Source organism: Mixophyes fleayi, chromosome 1, assembly GCF_038048845.1.
Source record: "Mixophyes fleayi isolate aMixFle1 chromosome 1, aMixFle1.hap1, whole genome shotgun sequence".
NCBI classification, from domain to species: domain Eukaryota; kingdom Metazoa; phylum Chordata; class Amphibia; order Anura; family Limnodynastidae; genus Mixophyes; species Mixophyes fleayi.
The window spans coordinates 84257251-84277788 of record NC_134402.1 but is presented as its reverse complement, the minus strand read 5'-3'; positions in this window follow the sequence as shown (position 1 = coordinate 84277788).

The window sequence follows — 20538 nt, the reverse complement described above, 5'->3', positions numbered from 1 at the left end:
AAAATAAAAATGACATGAAAGCAAATATTTTGAGCCGTTAACATATGGAATACGAGTTTGAATTTTAAGATTTTAGCTACAATCATAGCTAGTACACTTCAATCCGTAATCTGCACAGCAATAGCTGCAGTGGTATCACTGCTACTAAACCGGCATGATCATTGGCATAGAAGCACACATACTATCATACACATCGATCTGCCCCAACAATAAAACCGCCTGCCTAATATTGTGTAGGTCCCGCTCGTGCCACCAAAACAAATCTGACCTGTCAAAACATAGACCTCTGAAGGTGTCCTGTGGTATCTGGCATCAAGATGTTAGCAGCAGTCCTGTAAACTGCAAGGTGGGGCCTCCATGACTCTGACTTGCTTTTCCAGCACATCCTACAGATGCTTGATCGGATTAAGATCTGGGGAATTTGATCAGATTGTGATCTGGGGAACTTTTTGTCATGTTCCTCAAACCATTCCTGAACAATGCTTTCAGTGTGGCTGGCAAATTATCATGCTGAAAAAGGCAACTTCCATCAGGTAATACCGTTGCCATGAAGGGGTATACTTTGTCTGCAACAATATTCAGGCAGGTGGTACATGTCAAAGCAACATCCACATGAATGTCAGGACCCAAGGTTTCCCACCACATCATTGCCCAGTGCATCACACTGCCTCTGCCGGCTTGTCTTAGTGTATCCTGATGCCACCTTTTTCCCAGGTAAATGATGCATACACACAGCCGTCCACATGATGTAAAAGAAAACATGATTCATCAGTCCATGCCACCTTCTTCCATTGGTCCATGGTCCAGTTCTGGAGCTCACGTGCCCACTACAGGCGCTTTTGGAAGTGGACAAGGGTTAACATGGGCCCTTTAACAGGTCTGTGGCTACTGAGCACCATACACAGCAAGCTATGATGCACTGTGCGTTCTGACACCTTTCTATCATATTAGAAGGAAAAGGGAAAACTATGAGAGCGCTCTGTAAGTCACAAAAATCAATTAAAATTCAATTACTTTATTTCTGACACGAAATACGAGTCTTTAATGGATCCCCATGTATCTGCCAGGTTTGGTATCGCTCACTCAGGGGTGCGAAGTCTAACGAGTAGGTGGTATTCACCAGGGACCCCGCAAGGAGGTATGGTCTTAGCTGCCGCTATCCCGCAGGTCGCATTCCCCTGGGTGACTGCTGGGCAGATTAGTAGGAGGAGCCAGGAGCGGAGATGGCAGAAGATGGCTGATGACGGGTGGTGACCAGCAGAGGCGTGGAGTTACTGAAGCAGCAGTAGATCAATATGAGCAACGGAGGTGCAGAACTATATCTGACTTGATGATAGCAGTCAGAGCAAGGGCAGGAGATGTAGAACTATAGCTGATCCGATGAGGGTAACTTAGAGCAACGGCAGGAGAGTCACTGGAACAGCAGTAGTTCAATATGAGCAATGGAGATGTAGAACTATAGCTGACCCGATGGTAAATAAACGCCACAGCAGGAGAGATGTGACAATTTCATTGTTGAAATAACGTTCCAAACTCGATCGAAAATTTAATATATGATATTTATAAGCAAAAATGTAATAAATAATTAAAGATAGTGGAAGACTAAAGTAGGATGGTGTCTTAAAAATGTAAAAATGACAAATCCTGTTAGGGATATATCTTTGTAATTATGTCACGTTGTTAATATCTCCATTATATTAATTTAAATAGTATAAAACAATATGTCAAAAGTCATTCACTTATGTGTATTTATCAATGTTTTATTTGCAACAGTTTATCTTCAGAGGCCAGAGTTTTCATTGAGTATATTCAGTTATATACATTGCAGCTATTATGAACATACATTTCTTGAACTCTCCCCATAGAGTATTCTCTGCTATTGTAATTCAATGATTCATTTTTCAACTGCAGTAAGAAGCTTTATATGTTTATGTTGTTACTTTAAAATTATTTGATATTTAATACAATATTTTATCTATTGAGTATAACTTAGTTTGTGAGTGTTTCTTCAAGTATGAATATGTACCTGCCAGTGGAGACTAATATTTAGGGGGGTATTCAATTGTCCGCGGGATTGAGCGCGGAAAAACTATTACCATTAATACGGTAATCTCTCGCTGGATTTCAGCTCGCAGCTCCCTGAGCAAGTAAAGTACCGTATTAACGGTTTTTCCGCGCCGGATTACTGTAATAACGGTAATCCTGCGTGGTCCGTGGGATTTTCGGCAATCCTGCGGACAATTGAATATGCCCCTTAGTGTCTCTGCGGATAACAAACATTAGCAAACTAATTTGTACATCAACTTCAAGAACTGACTGTTCAACTGCTGCCTAACATATCCCACCCCTTGACAGGTCCCACAACAAGATAATCAGTGTTATTCACTTCACTTCACTTGTCAGTGGTTTTAATGTTGTGGCTGATCAGTGTAGTTTCCTAGCCATATCTATATGAGGTGCTCAATCTCAGAGCGCTTGGGTAGGGTTTTACTGGTTTTATGATGTTATCAGACCATTTAGTCTAGCTTTTCTACAGGCCCAAAATTATGCTAGTGGCATGGCAAGGATGCTTTCACAGCATGACTGGGGCAACTCACTTGGCACAATACTAACTAGTCAACTTCCAAAACATAAGGCAATTTTGCTTAATTGCAATTTTTTTGCAGGAACAATTTGACTATGAGAAACTTCATTCAGGCATGGTACAGTGGGATATACAGTTTCTCATATTGTCTACTCCACTCTTTAGTGGAATCAAGTAGAATTCACACATAAAATACATATGTTGAGATGTTCTGAAATATTTAAAACAGGATTAATAAGTCCCCATATTGCTGCTTTAAACTAGGATAGATATTACTTCTGTCCGACGTGGGGCTCTCCTGTGGCAGATCTTACTCACTGTCCACTGATTAAATGATTAAACGATTCAGGTTTTGAGATTCATAAATGACCATTTAGTTATTACCTCCCTCTAACCCCGGGAATGGACTATATTGGGTATTTTAACTAGGAGTACCAAAACATCAAAAATAAATAAAAAAAAACTCTTGCTAACAATTTCGGCAGCAGCAAGTGTACTCCAGATGTTGGTCCTGAATCTCATTGTTCCAATAGAAACTCTTTGATATATTCCGTATGCAGGGTCGGTGGATCATTGGCGCTAGGCGATTGATTAGAGTGTTTTAATGCCCCTGTGGCGCCCCCCACTTGGTATACCAGCCTCTGACACTGAGGAGAAGCATCTTACAGCTTATTACCAGTGAAGCTGCCAGCTTCTGTTCCTCCAAGTCTGTGATGGACTGGGAGTGTAGCGCTTGGCTATTTTTGGCCTTACTTCTACTGAGAAGCAGAGGATGCTAACCCAACATCCCATCTGCTAATGTAACAAGCAGTGGGTGTTGGAGGTTTCTTTTCCAAGGGGTGCTGCCTAGTGTGCCCTTAGAGCTAGTGCCGAGACTGTGTGGATTGGATAGAGACCTTACATCATAGGAAAAACATACACAGATATTTTAATTCATTAAATAAGTTTGTGAGACTTGATAAAATGGCATACTTATATATTTCAATAGTCTTAAAATTAACAAAGTACATTCTTCTAACTAACCCCTTTAATTGATCTACAGAGATGGGTAGTTTGAATTAAGAAAGCATCCAGCAGGTTTAGACATTTCACCCATATAAAATGGTTAAGGAGGATCACAATGTTTTTGGAGAAGAATATTTTTGGAAGCAATGGCTCAAACTAGCTTTTTAACAACTTTACATGCATGACACTCCAAAAACATATTGGTAGGTTAATTGGCTGCTATCAAATTGACCCAAGTCTCTCTCTCTCTCTCTCTCTCTCTCTCTGTCTGTGTGTGTATGTTAGGGAATTTAGACTGTAAGCTCCAATGGGGCAGGGACTGATGTGAGTGAGTTCTCTGTACAGCGCTGCGGAATTAGCAGCGCTATACAAATAACTGATGATGATGATGATGATGATGACATAATCATTTTTCTTTTTATAAAGAAAACATAGCTAAATTTTTCAGACAAACAACTAAATAAATGTAACCCCCCCCCTCCCTAAAAAAAAATGGACAGCCAACTATTAAAACTGCTTGACATGTGGAGGCAAATGAAACAAAAACAATGAACCCCATCAAAGAAGGAGGGACTATGCGATGGCGAGGAGGTGGTAATGCCTCCCATTCCCCCCATGTCTATGGTACCACCCAGGAAGCGTTGAAACAACATATGTCTTGGATGTTGAAGGATTTGGAATCTACTGCATAGGAAATAGGTAGGTCTCCATTTTCTTATTTCTCTTTTTTGCCATGTAAATACCTGCCTCTCAGCATGGTAATGCTCTGTTATACCGTGGAGCTGAAACAAGTGTCTTTCATGATAGTCTTCTATTGCAAAGACTCATTGTTTACCAATTCAGGTAGACGAGTTTGGGGGACATCACACCCTGGCATACAATGTACAAATATGAATGGCATAAGGAAAGGGCCCTGTATTCACTGCAAATATACTAGTAAGTGAGTTGCCTGTTAACATAATGGAAATGGATATTTTTAGGGAGCAAAAGATAACTACACATGACTGGGCCCTTAACAAGGTCTCACCACCTTTAGCAACTGCTGTGCCAGAAACATTGAATTTAGTTAAATAGTTTACTCAAAAAGCTGGGAAATTGCATGTTCTTGTTGACCTAAATGGCTTCTTCTCCATTTCCATTGCTCCTGAGCCACCATTGCTCCATGTTTACCTGTGAAGGGCAACAATATACTGTTGTTTCTCAAGGATACCTGCACTCACCTACAATCAGTCATGGACATGTTGCAAGAGACTAGGCAGGAATTACTTTGCAGTCATCGGCATTTCATTAAATCAATGTTTTTATGTTTACAGAAACTAAGGGGCCTATTTAGCAATCCCATTTTCATTAAAAATTCCTCCAAAACAGCAATGTTTGGGATAGACGCATAAGTTTCTATGGGGGCTGTTATTTTGCACCATTTAACAAGTTCCAAAAATCAAAGACAGTTAAGCCGACGTTAGCCATTGAACCCTATCGGGAGAGCATTGCGGTAGAGGGATCTTCGGATCCCTCACCGTGACTTACCTGCTTTCCCCTCCGGTCACTATCAGACAAGTGTGCGATATATATAGTAAATAGTATACGTATTTCAGCCACTATTTGCTCAATACCATTGATACCGAGGTAAAATTGCCCTGGTAGCCTCAGTCTGCAAAATAACTCGGATGAGAAAGCATTAATGGTGCTAAAATGCTAGGTACATGAGAAATCAGGCCACAGGGAGCTAAACTACATTGCAACAAGCACAGAATAAAGGGATTACTATGACCCAGAGTATTGCCATATAGGGGCAGGCTAGGCTGGGGAGTAGGGGGGCATCTGCCCCCTGGGCCGGTCCCATAGTGGGCTACCTTGGGCTGGGTCATTGGGTCACCTGCTTTTTTTCCCATTAAAATATGCTACTGGGTTGAGTCTTGCCTCCCGGGCTATAATTTGCCAGCCCTCCCCTGTGCCATAGTTATTGTAAAAAATTGCGCTCAATATCAACAACTTAATTCATGTCCTACATTACCTGCCATCAGGGCCGGCGGAACGTGGTAAGCGGAGTAATGAAGGCTGGGGGGGTGCTATGCTGGAGAGGAGCTTCCCCCATTTGCCTTCCCCGCTAGTCCGCCGGCAAAATAATATTAAAAAAAAAATTGCGCTACTCTGGCACTCTCCTCTCTACTCGCTGACAGGGTCGGACATGACATCATCACGTGCCCACACAGTGAGTGAGGAGCAGCACAGGGAGCAACAGGCACTGAAGAAACAAGGACAGAAGAGGAAAATCAAAGAAAGGTAGGGAAAGAATAAAGGAGGGCAAAATAGACATAAAAGAGGGCAGAATAGACATAAAGGAGGGCAGAATGGACATAAAGGAGGGCACAATGGACATAAAGCAGGGCAGAATAGACATAAGAGAGAACAGAATGGACATAAAGGAGGGCACAATGGACATAAAGCAGGGCAGTATAGACATAAAGGAGAGCAGAATGGACATAAAGGAGGGCACAGTGGACATAAAGGAGGGCAGAATGGACATAAAGGAGGGCAGAATGGACATAAAGGAGAGCAGAATGGACATAAAGGAGGGCACAATGGACATAAAGCAGGGCACAATGGACATAAAGCAGGGCAGAATAGACATAAAGGAGAGCAGAATGGACATAAAGGAGGGCACAATGGACATAAAGCAGGGCAGAATAGACATAAAGGAGGGCAGAATGGACATAAAGGAGGGCACAATGGACATAAAGCAGGGCAGAATAGACATAAAGGAGAGCAGAATGGACATAAAGGAGGGCACAATGGACATAAAGCAGGGCAGAATAGACATAAAGGAGAGCAGAATGGACATAAAGAAGGGCACAGTGGACATAAAGGAGAGCAGAATGGACATAAAGGAGGGCAGAATGGACATAAAGGAGGGCAGAACAGACATAATGAAGTGCACAATGGACATAAAGGAGGGCAGAATACACATAAAGGTTCAGGCGTCCTTAGACAAACCCAATGCCCCCAGGGCATCGTGGTCCACACCCCTGGGTTTTGCGATTGGCAACCTGCTCCTGGGTACTACCAGGTTCTCACAGCTTCCAAGAGATCACATCGACAGATACTAACATTTTTTTCTGTTTAGCATGGCAGATTCCGCTGCGACAGGAAGAGTTTCAGATGACACAACATAGCTTGACAGTGAAATAAGTGGCGCAGTCACAGAGGAACAATGCTTTCAACATGACATGCAGAAGCTGGAGGACTCTCTGGAATCTATACTGACAACTCGTACCTCTGGTGAGTATGATGCATCTACTGCATATTCTCTATACAAAACACAACAGGTCAAAATAAGCACCAGTGATGACTCTTCAGACTCTGACCAGGGACCTCAAAATCTCATCAAACTAGGACACACTCACCTATTAGGTGGGAAAACAGCCAATCTGCTTAATGCGCCCACACAGCTTGAGGCGCAGAGTGGTGACATGGTTAGGTGAGGGGTGTTAGGGCTAGTGCTAAAGAAAAGATTAAGAGAAGGTTTTACGTGGATGTTTTTGCCATTTCAGTCATGGCAAAGAAGAGTCTTTTAGCAGCGCAGTGAGAAAGAGGATATTGGGAAGGACCTTAGGAGTCCTACCATAATTGGCTCGCAGATTTTTATGTTTGTAAGGCAGCCTAGATGGAAACCAGCCCCACGAAATTCAGGGTCATGTTGCATTATCTCCACATGATAAACAAAATGTTTTTAAATGAAGCTCAATGGCCAAGCCTAGTTTACAGCTGGGTTTTAAGGACATGAAAATCTGGTTGGCCTTGATGTGGCCAAATGGAGTCAACTTAGTAGCACCGGGAAGAGGATTTCAATAATGGGGAGGCTTGGTACACAATAAAAAGAGGTGCTCCACCTTTAATACCTCTCACTGCCATAGAGAGGCAGCATGTAAACACATGCATGTTTGTAACCATTGCAAACGAATCCTCCCTGCAAAGGAATGTGCTAGGAAGAATGCGGGAGCAGGTAGGGTCAGGGTGTCGTGGGTATCTTCTAATAACTAAGGCCCCTTCTCCCATTGACAGCCAGCCCTGAAGAGATGACTAAACCTTTTCCCTGATACGGAACAGGCTTTCTTCTTAAAGTAGGGTTTCGGGATAGGTTTTAGTTTGTCTATTAGTAGGGTTATCAGTTCCTGGTGTACCTAGTTATTTAAGGTCAGCTTACGTTTTCCCAAAATATTTTAGCTGAGAAAGTCAGCAAAGAGGTGCTGTTAAGACATGTGTGGTCCATCTTACAGTCCCCTATTCAAAGATTTAGTTGTATCTCCGGTAAGGATAGTCCCCAAGAAAACCATGTGCAAATTTAGGCTGAATCAGCATTTGTCAAATACGGCAAGAGGATCAGCTAGGAACACAATAGAACCACATGGTTTATTAGTCTTTCAATTTTGTGCTCAAATTGGTTAGCAGTTTTGGGCACGGGGCCTTGTTGGCAAAAGTGGACATTAAGTCCGCTTTTTGCCTTCATCCCCTTCACCCAGATTCACTCCGTTACATGGGGTTCCGGCTGGACGACAGTTTTTACATTGATAGATGGCTTCCCATAGGATGTTCCTTGTCTTTTGCAAGTTTGGTTCATTCCATCATTGGTGCATACAAGCAGGAACAGGTCATTGAGGTATTGCTCACTAACTGGACGATTTCCTACTGATGGGCCCAAAAGATTCCAGCAAATATGCCCACACCCTGTTTGCGGCTCAAGCTCTATTCACAACTATCAGAGTGCCCATAGCCCATGACAAAATGGAGAGCCCCTCAACCTAATTGTTGTTTTTAGGCATTGAAATTCATATATCAGCAGGTTGTTGCTGCTTTGCTTTATGGAAGATTGAGAAGCTGAGGATATTTATTTTAGCTTTGAGACAAGCAGCTCCCTTACTGCATCATCCCCATGGGGAATGTCATTTGTTGCAAACTCCAGTGGGCTGTAGTGGTTATCACTCAGGTTCACGGTCAACTGTGTTTATCTCATGTCTGGAAAATCATAGAGCCAGTACAGAAGGCCTCACTGAGACATCCTTGGCCCCCTCCACTAAGAGCGCATTCCATGCAGCTTAATAGGAGTGGGTCCGGTTCTTAGAGTCTAAGGGTCATCAGAAGACAAGTCAGCAGCAGGATATGCTAGAATTCATGTAGCTGTTAGACCACAAGGAGATGTGCATGGCTAATGCACATGGATTCTTCTCACCTGATTAAATTTCAGTTTGGAGCAATTTTTTAAGGGGTCCATTGAATTTATCGGCTTAGAATTGAAGAACTATGGCATCCAGGCGTTTAGGAATGAGTCAGCTACTGCTGCGACTTTAGAAGAGACGTCCAAAGCGATAAAGCAAGATGGAAGTTCAATAGCTACAATAAATATATTAGACCTTATAAAGGTAATATGCCCACTCACTGCCCTCAGTAACCCAAGCCTTTGCTGCTGATCACTTTTAGTGAAGGCATGAATGGATGTTCCTCTTTTTCATTAGGCAAATATGGTGTTATACCATACTTTTTCTCCCTGTTCTGAAATAAGTCCTGGGACTATCTCCAACAGGCCAGGATCTTAGGGTGTCCCTTTTGGAACATAGAATAATCAGTTCCACAGACTGAAAACTATTGTGGTAAAAAGAAGGATATCCTGTAGCTCTGGTCTTACTAGAAAACCTCAGGAAGCATATAAAATATGTTGTCTGTTGATAACTCCATCTCCCTTTATGTCAGGGATCACAGAACCTCCTCCACTCTGTCCCAGGTCCCCAGCTGTCACTGCCCCCACTGCATGGAAAACAGGAGACTTTTGTAGACTCCCGACCACAAGGGAATCGAATGATTGCACCAGGCACCATTGTGCCGCACCACACCTCCCAGAGATAACATGACTACCCATGTCATCGCTGACTTCCAAAATGAGGCTCACGTCTCAGCACCACTGGATCTACTCCCCCCCAGCAACCCCTGCCTGCCGTCACCTGAGGAAGGTGGGGGGGATACAATAAATGCCACAAGGGGGAATGTTACAAAGAAGAAAAAAAAAGCTATCATCAAATAATTTTTATGCTACCCCTTGAACATATGCATGTGTCTAGTTGGCCCACATCGCACACACAGACCTAAGAGCGTATGGAAATCAGTAAATAATTCTGGTAATCTCTTTGAAATACATGTATAGCTAATAACTCCCAATATTTATCTGGGCAAAAACTGAACAATAGAAGCTCTAACACCGATCTGCCCATAATCAACACAAGCATACACACATTATAAGAAAGCCCATGTCACTGTAGAGACAGCCCCGCCATTTTTGGGGTCTTACAACCGGAACTATTGGGAGGAATGATAGATGTTTCATACTTCTAGTATAAAATAAACCTTTTTTGATGTGTTTAGTTCCTCTTACTGTAAAATGGTGAAAATACATTATTATTTGTCTATATATAGAGATGACTTAATGTTTTTTATTCACTGCAATGTTGTCTAATTGTTTCTGTATACTCTAAACTATTTATATAAAGCACCAGACTCTGAGAATATGTATAACTCATTTCCAAAATTGCTTTACAAAGACCATGTTTAAAAAAAGGGCACTCGCCCTGAGTTTATCCCATAATATATCCTTTTCTAAACACATTCTGAATATACATAAACGGTTGTTTCCTAATGTGTTCAAACTGCAGCTAATGTAATAAATCTCTACTATTTAATGTACATTTGTGACACCATAATAGTGAAAAATGAGTAGGGTTTATTCTCTTAAAAAAATTGTTGTTACAGGAAAATACAGTTATTCATATTCTCAACCGCATATTATTCTTCCCCGCTCAGCTGCTTTACGTAATTCTCTTTATGTAAGAGAATGTGTTCCTTATGTTGGTTTATTTACATGTATACGTGTACCCTCCCTGACAGGGCAGCACTGTTCTTTATCAAATTCCCTTGCTTCAGTAAACCACGTTTCAGGCAGATTAAGACGCCCTTTGTCTGCAGGTTGCTGTTAGTTATTTTTTGTGATATAAGATACAATTCATACCTAGCACACATATTGAGACAGTAATGAATCTGATGACAGACAAGCGGTGCTGTAACCCATAGTAACCAAATATTTAATTTCATTTTCAATATTATACTACAAAACGTCAGTGATCGTTATGTGTGACAGCATTTGTCTGCTGTTATCTCTCCAGAAAACTTAGTAAATGCCCTGTGATCTATGGTCTAGCGAGCAGGGCGGTGAGTGCAGTGGTTACAAGTACATTTCTACTAGCTCCCTGCTGTATTCAGCCAAATGATGGGACATAAAACATGTGTGTTTCTTCTCTCTTTCTCCACAACAGTTGGCGTACTGAATGAGATCACAGTCTGCTATTATAATTGGGACTTCAGACTGCGTTTGAAGTGGTGCGAGACATGCTGTATGTCTTAGGACTGATAGCATGTCCCCTCTCAACTAGTCTTGGAGATGAGGAAATGAAAATGGGTCACATATGAGCCGCTAAGTGATATAAAATAATAACAACGGAATGGAATAAATGTAGTAATGTATACAATATAGACTTGTTTTCTTTCTTTCCTAGTTGACCTTTCATTGATGTGTTGTAATTTAAACATGATTTAATCATGATGTTAAATACTTTTGATCTTTGTCAGGATTTCTATTTATTAATCTATGAACTGAACGTGAATTAGCAGAACATTGTTACACTTCCTATTTCTCTAAGAGTATTACCAGCAAAATAAATCAGTGCAAACAAGGGCAAAACATATGTATGGCTTTTCATAGAATTTATTTGTGTTTTTCTTTTGAGCAGTGTTTTTTGTTACTTAAAGGCGGTGTCCACGTGAAGGGGCTGGTTGAACAAAGCTTGCATCTAGTAAACCAAGGGCTAGATTTACTTAACTGCGGGTTTGAAAAAGTAGAGGTGTTGCCTATAGCAACTAATCAGATTCTAGTTATCTTTTATCTAGTGCATTCTACAAAATGACAGCTAGAATCTGATTGGTTGCTATAGGCAACCTCTCCACTTTTTCAAACCCGCAGTTTAGTAACTATACCCCCAAGTCTGTTTCTTTTCTGACATCCCAACCATTACCTCTATAGCCAGGGTTTCTCAAAACCAGTCCTGCAGAGCTCTAACAGTGCATGTTTTCCATATCTCCTAGCTGGACCACAAGAATATTCATTGCTGACTGAAGGTAGAGGATCCACAGGTGATATAATTATATCACTTCTAACTTGGAAAACAAGCACTGTTAGGGCTCCCCAAGGACAGGATTTAGGAAACCCTTCATTATAGCACTACATCCCACTCTCAATGTATAGCTGTATAGACCAGTTTAAAAGAGCCATAAATAAAATGCACTGTAATATGAACTTTGTGTCACATGGCTGGATGGCCAAGACCATTGAGTTCAAAGCATTTAGTTTAAGGTTGTCCCACTGTTCTACATTTTTAATGTTTGTTTTTCATCTATTCATATTTGGCATGGTTTGAAATTCATTCATAAATAATTTGAGAGGTCACACAAATACAAAAATAACTTATTAACTAATATAAATGTCCTTAACACTCTAAAATCCTCCTTAGGCACTTACCCACTAATGTTAGCAAAGCTATTTTATGGTTCCGTTCCTATTTGTGTGTAGAATTGAGTCTGCCTGTGGTCATTTAGTTGTACATTATTTTGGACGTTGCTCCTTTTCAGTGCATTTAAAGCATGTTACTCCACATAGTCATTAATCAAATTGACTGTGTATTCTCATTCAGTTCACAGTATATTCTAAATTCAAGGAACTGTGAGTTCGGGGTCCCAATTTTAGCAAATTGGGACCCCGCAGGTTAAGTCTTTAAAGACTTACCCTGCGGGGTCCCGACATTGCCGCTTTAAATTAACATTGATGGAGGTCGCACTGACGTCAAAGTCTACTGCCAGGGACCGGTGTATTCGGACTGAGTAGCTGTCAGCATCCTGGTGCGATCGGAAATCTGCAGGGACGGTTTTCAGGTAAGTCTGAATCGATTGCAATCGTTTTATTGTCAAATCTGAATTTTTTGTAGGTGTTCTGTTTGTCAGATTTATGGTAATCGTTACCACCATTAAAAAGACATTTGCTTAATAAGTGAAAAGCATCGCCCAACCTCCTACTACCTCCTACTACTACTTGTAGCATGACCCCCAGGTATACCTGAATTGCAGATTTAGTCACCAATGCCCACACTGATTGTAACCTGGTATCTAAAGCAGCGTACAACCCATCATAACCTGAAAATACTAGTCAAAGAACCGCATTGCAGCTGACTTTTTCCTGCAAGAACCTATGAAAGCACAGTGATAATAGCCCTGGCAACACACTGCATTGTGTTATACCTGAGACAGGAACTTCTGTTTTTGATCGCTGTACTAAAGTTACAAGATTTCCATTATAATTGTGAGCCTCCATTATAATAAAAGTGCCTCCTGTCCGGTTCTGTTATGTTAATAATTCTATGTTCAGACAGTTTCTTGGTGACCTATTGTTCCTGCATAATAAATCTGACATCACTGCATTCATTTGGTGTCCTACTTGAATTGGGGACTAGGAGGTTCTCTGTCCCACTGCCAAGTTGTGACCGAAAGAAGAGCATCCATGGACCAGGTACGATCCTCTCAACACCCGCCTCTATCGGTGTCACACTATTGTCAGCATATTAACCTCATATCGAATGTGAATAGGACTGGTGCAAATACATAGCATTTAAATGCATTTTTATTTGTGGTTTGTAATCGTGTTTTCGAATGCAAACGCAACCCCATTGAGTAAGGGGCCTTATTGGTGTTTTATAACAAAAGTCTTCAGACTTTCCAAAAGTCAAAGAAAGCCTTCAGCATCTGTATTGTTTATGTCCACCTCAATAAAGCAGTGGAAAATGGAAATAATCAGCCTTAGTGTCTATACTGTATGCTAGTGACTTCTGCAGGTACAAGCTGCTGATGAGCTACTTGATACTGTGCAACGTATTCCTCTGTGCCTTCCATGTGACTCTTCCATATCCAATTTTTAAAAAGAACAGCACACAATTTTAACATAGCTGGGACCTAAATGGGTTCACACACACATACGTGCTTCATTTAGGTGTAGTGCCTCAAAAAGCACACATGTCTGTTAAGTGCATGAGAGATAACAATGGTTATTGTATATTGATGTGTACCTAACATTCTGTACAATAAAAGGGAGATCAGAATTAGTGGTGGGAAATAGAGAAATATGAAAGCAGCATGGTCCCTGTCATTTCTAATGAGAAAACTTGTAGATAATACTGTTGTAAGATATCATGGTACAAGAATGTTTCAGCAATGCTAATCATCAGGGCCAGTGTGTGAATACTGGTCGCCCTATGCACTGCCCCATCCCCACTCAGTCACCAGCCTGACACTGAATAAGTGACATTAACAGTCATTCTGTGTTTTAGGCACCCTATGCATCCATCTAGTGGTAGCTCCAACCCTGCTTAACCAAAAAGGAAGATCATTCCTTGACTTTCCTTAATCGGTTAGCCATTTGCACTTCCTGCTTACAGAGAAAGGCAACATAAGTTTTTCTTTTCCCTCTGAATTGCATTTTTGAGCCATAGAATAATGGCTCACGTGCAGGGTATTCTGGGGCTTCAAACGTCTTGGGGTATTGGCGATCACACAGTGGAGAACTCCTCAAGTTCCTTGATGACTGTGGACTGCAAACTATTCTCCTCTGATAACTTCACTGAAAGGAGGGAAGCAGGACCTCGAGCCACAAAGGTTGCACCTTCATGGTATCCATCAGCTGAAGGGCTCTGATGGGACCCATAGCATCTCCTAACCAGGTAGTTACACCCATGAGTTCATGATATCCCTATTTTAAATTTGTCAACTCATATTTAGTCTCATAATTCTCATAATTGCTCACAGCTTCCTGAGATGCGAGCAGAAAGCCGGGTTAATATTACGGTAATAACGGTAATATCTATAACGCGGCGGTACTTTGGGGGGAGTTGACTTCCCCCCTACAGTAATTTCCAAAAGTTTTGAGAATGACACAAATATTGTCTCTTACAAAGTTTGCTGCCTCAGTGTTTTTAGACCTTTTTGTCAGATGTTGCTATGGTATACTAAAGTAAAATTACAAGCATTACATTAAGCTTATGCAAAGAGTCAATATTTGACCCTTCTTTTTGAAGACCTCTGCAATTCGCCCTGGCTTGCTGTAAATCAACTTCTGGGCCACATACTGGCTGATGGCCGCCCATTCTTGCCTAATCAATACTTGGAGAGTTGGTCAGAATTTGTGAGTTTTTATTTGTCCACCCACCACTTGAGGATCGACCACAAGTTCTCAATGAGATTAAGGTCTGGGGAGTTACCTGGCCATGGGCCCAAAATGTCCATGTTTTGTTCGCTGAGCCACTTAGTTATCACTTTTGCCTTATGGCAACGTGCTCCATTATGCTGGAAAGGGCATGATGTTCATCCCCAAACTGTTCTTAGATAGTTGGGAGAAGTTGCTTTTGGAGGATGTTTTGGTACCATTCTTTATTCATGGCTGTGTTCTTAGGCAAAATTGTGAGTGAGCCCACTACATTCCCAGAAATGAGTGCCCTGCATACATCCTCCTTCAGCATATGTGAGAGTGGATGAAACCAATAAATAAATAAATTGTAGCCCTGATGAACACATTTCTGCCTTCATTAAATGTACCTATACAGCTCTACATCACTGCGATGCTGAACTCTCTAACCCCCCCTCCCCCCCACCCTCCAGCCCCCCGCATCAAGCATCATACATTCTTTCTTCATTTTTTTAGAACATGTAAGTCAGGGGTCAAACAGTAAATGATTGCTTTGTAAGTGATGGAGCCTAAAGCAAATTTGCTTATATAAATAAAAGATTTGTGGTTGAACTACCACCTAGTAAAATATTTGACTAAGATGTCCCTCCCCCGAGTTGGAGTCCCAGCGTAGCTATGTGCAACTATGATGGGGAGAACAAGAGCAGAACCAATCACAAGTCAATATGAAGAGATTCAGACTTCCCAACTGTCTTGACTTAAACACCCGATTAAAGGGGACTGTCCCATGTAAATTTTATGGCCTGATTCGGAGACCTTTGGGAGATATGTCCCACTAAGTGATGCCCCTTCCATGCCGCGTGTACCAGTACACGCACAGCATTGAAGGGATGTTTTAAGTATACTGAGCAACTCTCCCGGAATGTCCGGGAGACTCCCACATTTTGCGAGTGTGGCAATCTCCCGGATCTGCCCACTTCACTGGGAAGTGCCCCTCTAGTGAAGAGGGCAGAATTAGCTCCCAAACTATTCCCGGTGAATCACTGCATTTGGCCCCGCCCCCGCTGTCAAATGACGCTTTTGCGTCATTACGTCATGGGGGGCGGGGCGCATCATTTTGGACCCCCCCGCAGCCTCCCGGAAAAGAAGAATATCAAGTTGATAAGTATGGTTATAAGGGGAGGGAAAGGGGCAGCATAACATTTCTGTCACAGTGGGTGCAGCACCAGGGACCTATGTGTTAGTGTAGCTTTAATCCACAGCTCAATTTACTTTAAACAAAAATTTTTACTTATATTATATAATATATAAACACAATTTTTTTTGATGGATGAGTTCCTTGAATTTATACAGCATTTTATTGTGTCAGTGGATCAAGAGAAGGAGAATGAGGTGTAGATACATGTTTAATTGTTGTTTAAGTTTTGGCCTAGTTCTGTAAGAATCTAGTATAAAAATACAGGGCAAGTTTAATTTTTCAAAGCCCTGGGATCAGATTGTATTTTAGCTCATAGCAACATATTTCAATCCAGTCATTGTGTAAGTGGATACAATTAGAGCAATATGCAGTCTACTTAACACACTATAAAAAGTATAAACATTTCTATCAGACAGATTTTGGCTGGAAAAGACACTGAAAACATCTGTGATCCATACATTACATGTTCTAGTCTTTGATCTGAGCCTCATTTATGAAGGAGCTAGATGCACAGAGATAAACGCCTTGGTTGTCGCCTAGATGGCCCGCCCCGCTCATATAAAGAGACACTTACTCCACTCTCAGGAGATGCCACAAGTGTGTCTAGGTTTACAAGGAGGCTGAAAAATCTTAACAAACACACTGTGCAAAAGTATAATTGTCACACCAACAGTCCTACCACTTTAGGTCAGCACATTTTACTAAAGTTTTTAGTTTTGTCCCAAAACCAGCTTTGGCCCAGTGTGAGACTTAATTTGTGCAAGTAGTTCAGGGAGCAATATAGCAGCTTTTGCAGAGCTGCAGAAGGTTGCACAGGCTGAAGGAAAGAATTGGGTGGAGTGCAAGGTTCAGAGTAGCTGCACCCTGCAGCTGGCTGTGCAGAGCTGTGAAGAAACGGTATTACCTTTGAAATAAGATAAAGTCATGGAGAGAGCACATTTTCAGGGGTGTTACTGCAAAGTACAGAGGGGTACATAGCGATTTCCACTTTGTAAAAGGAATATTGCATCAGCTCAGAACTGGAAGTCTTTGCTTTTTATCGTATACGTTTAATGGGACCCATTTTTGCCTGCATGTGGCACGTGGTTCGTGGAGAAGTGGAATTCGTAAGGAAAAGCTTTCCACATGTAATAAAGTCTGCGTCCTCTCACTCATGATTAAATTTAATCATAAATTAGGTTATACCAAGCATGTATACATGTAGTGGCCACTTAATTAGGTACACCTTTCTAATACTGGAGTGGACCACCCTTGGACCTAGAACAGTCTGAATTCTTTGTGGCATGGGTTCAACAAGGTGCTGGAAACATTCCGATCCATGGTGACATGATAACATCACGCGGTTGCTGCAGATTTGTCCGCTACACACTCATGGTGTAAATATCCTGTTCCACCGCATCTCAAAGGTGCTCTATTCACTGAGATCTGGTGACTGTGGGGCCCATTGGAGTAGACCGATCTAATTATCATGTTTGTGGAACCTGCTCGCTCATAATACAGTTAATATGGTCACAGTTCAGGCAACAACCAGATAGAAATCTGTGGAAAGGCCACACAGGCCCTGACCTAAGGCAGTGGATGTAAAAAGCAACCATGTCGCTTACTTTATAAATCATTGCTTTTCATATTTTTAATATTTTGCATATTAATAATTATTTATCTATGAAAACTATTTGGACCGTTAATTCTGAGCATTGTTTGGACTCAATTGCTTTCATGTATTAATTTTGAAACAAATTAGATACAGGAACAGGCAAAACATAAGGGAGAGAAGACATAAGACAGGACTAACAATGCCCAGGGTGGAAAAAAATGTAATCTCAGAGCTGGACTACCCAATAAGTAACCTAGGCCCCTGCCAATGGGTCCTGGGGGACCTAGGTAGACCAGTAAGTGATCTGCATTTTGAGGATTATCGGATCCGACAGTAGCCTAAGTGGGTTGGCCCCACTATTGCTCTGTATCCCAATGGCTGGTCCCTCCCTAGAGAATAGTCACCAATGCATAATGCCACAGATCTCTCCTTCCTTGATTGATGGAGTGATTTAGCCTGGCCTGAGACCCTTATTTGTGAAGCTTTACAGGAAACATCCTGGATATCTTATCTATCATCACCTAACCTGCATTATGTTAAAGCATATGATTTGGAAATCTCTTAAAATAGCTGTTGCTCCATCGTTCTTTGCGGTAAAGTCATGGCAATATCATCAGGACCAGCTGTCACCCTGGGGATCCTCCCCTCTCCGTTCTGGATCCTCATTAAGGTATTGATTAATTCAGGAAAGTAATGAGACAATGGTACTGTCTAATATAAGAATCATATATGTAAAATTTTTACGTTTACTATTTGTTAATATATTTAACTTTTTCTATTGGTTTATAAATGTGACATACTTCTTTCAGGCATAACTTGTGCACTTAGGGCGTGCAAATGGCAATCCACTAGTAATGAATACCCAGTGCTAGTTTTGACATGTTCCTGAAGCGCCCCTACAAATGCTGCCATTCTGGCTCGCTAAGCACAAAGCGCTAAGCACAAAGGTAAACACATAAAATTACAAAAGAGAGAAAGGGTTTTGTTATTCTCTGTGATGATCCATGCCATCATCAATGGTTCTCTCCATCTCTTATGTAACACCCCCTTACTCCAGCTAAGGGTGTATCTGTAAATTATTTGTGTGTGTATCACTTACTTCTTCTTGCACAGTGCCTCCTCCAAGTCTTCTTTCCTGGTATGTAAGGATGTGGATTTAGTGACCACTAGTGGCCACTTGGGAACAACACACACTTTGCACAACTCTGCCACGCGGTAAGATTTTTTCTTTTTATAGAAGAATGTTTACTTTGAAAGTATATATTTTAAAAAGATGTACAGTTTGGGAATTAATATTAATTAAAATCACAAACACTTTAATGAGTTTGAGTATTTGACTCAATATAGATATATTAGTAACTTTGGATTTTATAGTATCTAGATAATTATAATTTCATGGTAACTATTGCTAATAGTCTACAAAAGTCTCTTTATAAATTAATCCTAAATCACTATGAAATATCACTATGTCTAACATTTATGTTACACTAAATTACTTTATGCTATCCGGAAAGTAATACTAGGTTACATTCCTCAATTAGAATAAATATTAACTAATCATAACATAATACTCTTAAAGAGTTACAGATCACAGTATTGATTCTTGCGATATCCCTCAGGCTGGCGTAGTGCTCTTATAATACCATTAGAGCTACTTCTCGCTAAGCTATATGTAGATTTTATTTTCTTCAGATTGGTATCTGAGTTCTATATCACTAATAATGCAGAATATATATATATATATATATATATATATATATATATATATATATATATCGTTCTCTGAAATAAATATTTATAATGACTCAGATGATAGATTGAATGGATCTATTTCACAGTCTCCGAAATAAGGATGTATACTGATGCAGATGATATATTGAATGGATTTAAAGCACAGTCTCTGAATTTACTGTCACAGGTGTTAACTCTATACTTATCTATACTTCACTTTCAGTTCATGTTTGTGTTCTTTAAGTATATGACATACTTGCCAACTTTTCCTTGTTGGCTTCAGGGAGATCCCGGGGGAGGTGGGTGTCTGGGGGCGGGGCTTGATGAATCGCATAATTTTGGCCATGCCCCCTAAGATAACGCGATATTTGCGCCATTAAGCCCCGCCCCCACCACTTATCTATTGCGGAGGCGTGCACCGGGAGGTTGCCCTGCTCTCCCAGATGGTCTCCCAGAAAAGGCGGGAGTCTTTCGGACATTCCGGGAGAGTAGGCAACTATGCGTTAAAGAAAAGCAGCTAATGAATCTCTAGGGGCATATTCAGTTGTCGGCGGGATCGCCGAAAATCCCGCGGTCCGCGCACGATTACCGTTATTAAGGTAATCGTGCGCAGAAAAACAGTTAATACGGTAATTTACTCGCTGGATTTCAGCTCGCAGCTCCCTGAGCCGCGAGCTGAAATCCAGCTACAAATTACCGTTTTATCTGTATTAGTTTTTCCGCTGCGGGATTTCTCGACAATTGAATATGCCCCCTAGAGTCTGAAGTTCCTCTAAATTTCTGTCTCTATTACTGAAGTCATGTTGTCTTACCTGTCAGTGTTTGATAAAATCTTGGTCTCCATGAAAATGGCCACCTCCATAGGCATCAACACATGGACATAGGACACAATTTCTGAACTGTGTCATCATGCCACAGATGGCGAAGCCAACTATGTCTTGTACTGGCTCAGCATCAGGGAGAATGCCAGACTCTTCAGGGAGTGAGGGAGATCATCCCTATTTCAGGGAGTCTCCCTGACATTCAGGGAGAGTTGACAAGTATGGAATATGATAGTTTCTCAGGTCCTGCATTCACGTTATCCGGGAAGGGTAATTATTAGTTTT